Genomic DNA, 8,386 nt, shown 5'->3' with positions numbered 1-8,386 from the left:
AAAAGTGAAATTTTCAAAAATCCAGAAAATTGGCTGAAAACGACTAAATACCAAGAACTCAATGGGCGAATCGCTCTGGAACTGAAATCGGAATGCTCACTGACATATCCCCCTATCTGAAAGTCTGATAAACGCAGGAAAAATGACTAAGTCCAAAAAAAAAAATTTTTCAACTTTTTTCAATTTTACCCCCGTGGGATATATATTCTACCCACACACATTTGGAACTATCCTGGGGTACCCTCACTCATATTATTCCCTCATTTAGTGGATATTTTCACAAAAAAGTGAAATTTTCAAAAATCCAGAAAATTGGCTGAAAACGACTAAATATCAAGGACTCAATGGGCGAATCGCTCTGGAACTGAAATCGAAAAGCTCACTCACATTTCCCCTATCTGAAAGTTTGATAAGCGCCGGAAAAATGACTAAGTCCAAAAAAATTTTTTTTCCAACTTTTTTCAATTTTACCCCCGTGGGATATATATTCTACCCACACACATTTGGAACTCTCCTGGGGTACCCTCACACATATTATTCTCTCATTTAGTGGATATTTTCACAAAAAAGTGAAATTTTCAAAAATCCAGAAAATTGGCTGAAAACGACTAAATATCAAGGACTCAATGGGCGAATCGCTCTGGAACTCAAATCGGAACGCTCACTGACATATCCCCCTATCTGAAAGTCTGATAAACGCAGGAAAAATGACTAAGTCCAAAAAAAAAATTTTTTCAACTTTTTTCAATTTTACCCCCGTGGGATATATATTCTACCCACACACATTTGGAACTATCCTGGGGTACCCTCACTCATATTATTCCCTCATTTAGTGGATATTTTCACAAAAAAGTGAAATTTTCAAAAATCCACAAAATTGGCTGAAAACGACTAAATATCAAGGAGTCATTGGGCGAATCGCTCTGGAACTGAAATCGGAACGCTCACTCACATTTCCCCTATCTGAAAGTCTGATAACGCCGGAAAAATGACTAAGTCCCCAAAAAAATTTTTTTCAACTTTTTTCAATTTTACCCCCGTGGGATATATATTCTACCCACACACATTTGGAACTCTCCTGGGGTACCCTCACACATATTATTCCCTCATTTAGTGGATATTTTCACAAAAAAGTGAAATTTTCAAAAATCCAGAAAATTGGCTGAAAACGACTAAATATCAAGGACTCAATGGGCGAATCGCTCTGGAACTGAAATCGAAACGCTCACTCACATTTCCCCTATCTGAAAGTTTGATAAGCGCCGGAAAAATGACTAAGTCCAAAAAAATTTTTTTTCCAACTTTTTTCAATTTTACCCCCGTGGGATATATATTCTACCCACACACATTTGGAACTCTCCTGGGGTACCCTCACACATATTATTCTCTCATTTAGTGGATATTTTCACAAAAAAGTGAAATTTTCAAAAATCCAGAAAATTGGCTGAAAACGACTAAATATCAAGGAATCAATGGGCGAATCGCTCTGGAACTGAAATCGGAACGCTCACTGACATATCCCCCTATCTGAAAGTCTGATAAACGCAGGAAAAATGACTAAGTCCAAAAAAAAAATTTTTTCAACTTTTTTCAATTTTACCCCCGTGGGATATATATTCTACCCACACACATTTGGAACTATCCTGGGGTACCCTCACTCATATTATTCCCTCATTTAGTGGATATTTTCACAAAAAAGTGAAATTTTCAAAAATCCACAAAATTGGCTGAAAACGACTAAATATCAAGGAGTCATTGGGCGAATCGCTCTGGAACTGAAATCGGAACGCTCCCTGACATTTCCCCTATCTGAAAGTCTGATAAACGCCGGAAAAATGACTAACTCCCAAAAAAAATTTTTTTCAACTTTTTTCAATTTTATCCCCGTGGGATATATATTCTACCCACACACATTTGGAATTCTCCTGGGGTACCCTCACACATATTATGCCCTCATTTAGTGGATATTTTCACAAAAAAGTGAAATTTTCAAAAATCCACAAAATTGGCTGAAAACGACTAAATATCAAGGACTCATTGGGCGAATCGCTCTGGAACTGAAATCGGAACGCTCACTGACATTTCCCCTATCTGAAAGTCTGATAAACACCGGAAAAATTGCTAAGTCCCAAAAAAAAATTTTTTCAACTTTTTTCAATTTTATCCCCGTAGGATATATATTCTACCCACACACATTTGGAACTCTCCTGGGGTACCCTCACACATATTATTCCCTCATTTAGTGGATATTTTCACAAAAAAGTGAAATTTTCAAAAATCCAGAAAATTGGCTGAAAACGACTAAATATCAAGGACTCATTGGGCGAATCACTCTGGAACTGAAATCGGAATGCTCACTCACATTTCCCCTATCTGAAAGTCTGATAAACGCCGGAAAAATGACTAAGTCCAAAAAAAATTTTTTTCCAACTTTTTTCAATTTTACCCATGTGGGATATATATTGTACCCTCACACATTTGGAACTCTCCTGGGGTACCCTCACACATATTATTCCCTCATTTAGTGGATATTTTCACAAAAAAGTGAAATTTTCAAAAATCCAGAAAATTGGCTGATATATATTCTACCCACACCCATTTGGAACTCTCCTGGGGTACCCTCAAACATATTATTCCCTCATTTAGTGGATATTTTCACAAAAAAGTGAAATTTTCAAAAATCCAGAAAATTGGCTGAAAACGACTAAATATCAAGGACTCAATGGGCGAATGGCTCTGGAACTGAAATCGGAACGCTCACTGACAATTCCCCTATCTGAAAGTCTGATAAACGACGGAAAAATGACTAAGTCCCCAAAAAAATTTTTTTCAACTTTTTTCAATTTTACCCCCGTGGGATATATATTCTACCCACACCCATTTGGAACTCTCCTGGGGTACCCTCACACATATTATTCCCTCATTTAGTGGATATTTTCACAAAAAAGTGAAATTTTCAAAAATCCAGAAAATTGGCTGAAAACGACTAAATATCAAGGACTCATTGGGCGAATCGCTCTGGAACTGAAATCGGAACACTCACTGACATTTCCCCTATCTGAAAGTCTGAGAAACACCGGAAAAATTACTAAGTCCCAAAAAAAAATTTTTTCAACTTTTTTCAATTTTATCCCCGTAGGATATATATTCTACCCACACACATTTGGAACTCTCCTGGGGTACCCTCACACATATTATTCCCTCATTTAGTGGATATTTTCACAAAAAAGTGAAATTTTCAAAAATCCAGAAAATTGGCTGAAAACGACTAAATATCAAGGACTCATTGGGCGAATCACTCTGGAACTGAAATCGGAATGCTCACTCACATTTCCCCTATCTGAAAGTCTGATAAACGCCGGAAAAATGACTAAGTCCAAAAAAAATTTTTTTCCAACTTTTTTCAATTTTACCCATGTGGGATATATATTGTACCCTCACACATTTGGAACTCTCCTGGGGTACCCTCACACATATTATTCCCTCATTTAGTGGATATTTTCACAAAAAAGTGAAATTTTCAAAAATCCAGAAAATTGGCTGATATATATTCTACCCACACCCATTTGGAACTCTCCTGGGGTACCCTCACACATATTATTCCCTCATTTAGTGGATATTTTCACAAAAAAGTGAAATTTTCAAAAATCCAGAAAATTGGCTGAAAACGACTAAATATCAAGGACTCAATGGGCGAATGGCTCTGGAACTGAAATCGGAACGCTCACTGACAATTCCCCTATCTGAAAGTCTGATAAACGACGGAAAAATGACTAAGTCCCCAAAAAAATTTTTTTCAACTTTTTTCAATTTTACCCCCGTGGGATATATATTCTACCCACACCCATTTGGAACTCTCCTGGGGTACCCTCACACATATTATTCCCTCATTTAGTGGATATTTTCACAAAAAAGTGAAATTTTCAAAAATCCAGAAAATTGGCTGAAAACGACTAAATATCAAGGACTCATTGGGCGAATCGCTCTGGAACTGAAATCGGAACGCTCACTGACATTTCCCCTATCTGAAAGTCTGATAAACACCGGAAAAATTACTAAGTCCCAAAAAAAAATTTTTTCAACTTTTTTCAATTTTATCCCCGTAGGATATATATTCTACCCACACACATTTGGAACTCTCCTGGGGTACCCTCACACATATTATTCCCTCATTTAGTGGATATTTTCACAAAAAAGTGAAATTTTCAAAAATCCAGAAAATTGGCTGAAAACGACTAAATATCAAGGACTCATTGGGCGAATCACTCTGGAACTGAAATCGGAATGCTCACTCACATTTCCCCTATCTGAAAGTCTGATAAACGCCGGAAAAATGACTAAGTCCAAAAAAAATTTTTTTCCAACTTTTTTCAATTTTACCCATGTGGGATATATATTGTACCCTCACACATTTGGAACTCTCCTGGGGTACCCTCACACATATTATTCCCTCATTTAGTGGATATTTTCACAAAAAAGTGAAATTTTCAAAAATCCAGAAAATTGGCTGATATATATTCTACCCACACCCATTTGGAACTCTCCTGGGGTACCCTCACACATATTATTCCCTCATTTAGTGGATATTTTCACAAAAAAGTGAAATTTTCAAAAATCCAGAAAATTGGCTGAAAACGACTAAATATCAAGGACTCAATGGGCGAATGGCTCTGGAACTGAAATCGGAACGCTCACTGACAATTCCCCTATCTGAAAGTCTGATAAACGACGGAAAAATGACTAAGTCCCCAAAAAAATTTTTTTCAACTTTTTTCAATTTTACCCCCGTGGGATATATATTCTACCCACACCCATTTGGAACTCTCCTGGGGTACCCTCACACATATTATTCCCTCATTTAGTGGATATTTTCACAAAAAAGTGAAATTTTCAAAAATCCAGAAAATTGGCTGAAAACGACTAAATATCAAGGACTCATTGGGCGAATCACTCTGGAACTGAAATCGGAATGCTCACTCACATTTCCCCTATCTGAAAGTCTGATAAACGCCGGAAAAATGACTAAGTCCAAAAAAATTTTTTTTCCAACTTTTTTCAATTTTACCCATGTGGGATATATATTGTACCCTCACACATTTGGAACTCTCCTGTGGTACCCTCACACATATTATTCCCTCATTTAGTTGATATTTTCACAAAAAAGTGAAATTTTCAAAAATCCAGAAAATTGGCTGATATATATTCTACCCACACCCATTTGGAACTCTCCTGGGGTACCCTCACACATATTATTCCCTCATTTAGTGGATATTTTCACAAAAAAGTGAAATTTTCAAAAATCCAGAAAATTGGCTGAAAACGACTAAATATCAAGGACTCAATGGGCGAATGGCTCTGGAACTGAAATCGGAACGCTCACTGACAATTCCCCTATCTGAAAGTCTGATAAACGACGGAAAAATGACTAAGTCCCCAAAAAAATTTTTTTCAACTTTTTTCAATTTTACCCCCGTGGGATATATATTCTACCCACACCCATTTGGAACTCTCCTGGGGTACCCTCACACATATTATTCCCTCATTTAGTGGATATTTTCACAAAAAAGTGAAATTTTCAAAAATCCAGAAAATTGGCTGAAAACGACTAAATATCAAGGACTCATTGGGCGAATCGCTCTGGAACTGAAATCGGAACGCTCACTCACATTTCCCGTATCTGAAAGTCTGATAAGCGCCGGAAAAATGACTAAGTCCAAAAAAAATTTTTTTCCAACTTTTTTCAATTTTACCCCCGTGGGATATATATTCCACCCACACACATTTGGAACTCTCCTGGGGTACCCTCACACATATTATTCTCTCATTTAGTGGATATTTTCACAAAAAAGTGAAATTTTCAAAAATCCAGAAAATTGGCTGAAAACGACTAAATATCAAGGACTCATTGGGCGAATCGCTCTGGAACTGAAATCGGAACGCTCACTGACATTTCCCCTATCTGAAAGTCTGATAAACGCCGGAAAAATTACTAAGTCCCAAAAAAAAATTTTTTCAACTTTTTTCAATTTTATCCCCGTAGGATATATATTCTACCCACACACATTTGGAACTCTCCTGGGGTACCCTCACACATATTATTCCCTCATTTAGTGGATATTTTCACAAAAAAGTGAAATTTTCAAAAATCCAGAAAATTGGCTGAAAACGACTAAATATCAAGGACTCATTGGGCGAATCACTCTGGAACTGAAATCGGAATGCTCACTCACATTTCCCCTATCTGAAAGTCTGATAAACGCCGGAAAAATGACTAAGTCCAAAAAAAATTTTTTTCCAACTTTTTTCAATTTTACCCATGTGGGATATATATTGTACCCTCACACATTTGGAACTCTCCTGGGGTACCCTCACACATATTATTCCCTCATTTAGTGGATATTTTCACAAAAAAGTGAAATTTTCAAAAATCCAGAAAATTGGCTGATATATATTCTACCCACACCCATTTGGAACTCTCCTGGGGTACCCTCACACATATTATTCCCTCATTTAGTGGATATTTTCACAAAAAAGTGAAATTTTCAAAAATCCAGAAAATTGGCTGAAAACGACTAAATATCAAGGACTCAATGGGCGAATGGCTCTGGAACTGAAATCGGAACGCTCACTGACAATTCCCCTATCTGAAAGTCTGATAAACGACGGAAAAATGACTAAGTCCCCAAAAAAATTTTTTTCAACTTTTTTCAATTTTACCCCCGTGGGATATATATTCTACCCACACCCATTTGGAACTCTCCTGGGGTACCCTCACACATATTATTCCCTCATTTAGTGGATATTTTCACAAAAAAGTGAAATTTTCAAAAATCCAGAAAATTGGCTGAAAACGACTAAATATCAAGGACTCATTGGGCGAATCGCTCTGGAACTGAAATCGGAACGCTCACTGACATTTCCCCTATCTGAAAGTCTGATAAACACCGGAAAAATTACTAAGTCCCAAAAAAAAATTTTTTCAACTTTTTTCAATTTTATCCCCGTAGGATATATATTCTACCCACACACATTTGGAACTCTCCTGGGGTACCCTCACACATATTATTCCCTCATTTAGTGGATATTTTCACAAAAAAGTGAAATTTTCAAAAATCCAGAAAATTGGCTGAAAACGACTAAATATCAAGGACTCATTGGGCGAATCACTCTGGAACTGAAATCGGAATGCTCACTCACATTTCCCCTATCTGAAAGTCTGATAAACGCCGGAAAAATGACTAAGTCCAAAAAAAATTTTTTTCCAACTTTTTTCAATTTTACCCATGTGGGATATATATTGTACCCTCACACATTTGGAACTCTCCTGGGGTACCCTCACACATATTATTCCCTCATTTAGTGGATATTTTCACAAAAAAGTGAAATTTTCAAAAATCCAGAAAATTGGCTGATATATATTCTACCCACACCCATTTGGAACTCTCCTGGGGTACCCTCACACATATTATTCCCTCATTTAGTGGATATTTTCACAAAAAAGTGAAATTTTCAAAAATCCAGAAAATTGGCTGAAAACGACTAAATATCAAGGACTCAATGGGCGAATGGCTCTGGAACTGAAATCGGAACGCTCACTGACAATTCCCCTATCTGAAAGTCTGATAAACGACGGAAAAATGACTAAGTCCCCAAAAAAATTTTTTTCAACTTTTTTCAATTTTACCCCCGTGGGATATATATTCTACCCACACCCATTTGGAACTCTCCTGGGGTACCCTCACACATATTATTCCCTCATTTAGTGGATATTTTCACAAAAAAGTGAAATTTTCAAAAATCCAGAAAATTGGCTGAAAACGACTAAATATCAAGGACTCATTGGGCGAATCACTCTGGAACTGAAATCGGAATGCTCACTCACATTTCCCCTATCTGAAAGTCTGATAAACGCCGGAAAAATGACTAAGTCCAAAAAAATTTTTTTTCCAACTTTTTTCAATTTTACCCATGTGGGATATATATTGTACCCTCACACATTTGGAACTCTCCTGTGGTACCCTCACACATATTATTCCCTCATTTAGTTGATATTTTCACAAAAAAGTGAAATTTTCAAAAATCCAGAAAATTGGCTGATATATATTCTACCCACACCCATTTGGAACTCTCCTGGGGTACCCTCACACATATTATTCCCTCATTTAGTGGATATTTTCACAAAAAAGTGAAATTTTCAAAAATCCAGAAAATTGGCTGAAAACGACTAAATATCAAGGACTCAATGGGCGAATGGCTCTGGAACTGAAATCGGAACGCTCACTGACAATTCCCCTATCTGAAAGTCTGATAAACGACGGAAAAATGACTAAGTCCCCAAAAAAATTTTTTTCAACTTTTTTCAATTTTACCCCCGTGGGATATATAT

Source organism: Phyllobates terribilis, unplaced genomic scaffold (assembly GCF_046119375.1).
Source record: "Phyllobates terribilis strain yellow unplaced genomic scaffold, ASM4611937v1 Scaffold_31__1_contigs__length_13893835, whole genome shotgun sequence".
Classification (NCBI taxonomy): domain Eukaryota; kingdom Metazoa; phylum Chordata; class Amphibia; order Anura; family Dendrobatidae; genus Phyllobates; species Phyllobates terribilis.
The sequence above is the reverse complement of the archived record's forward strand: the minus strand, read 5'-3'. Positions refer to the sequence as shown.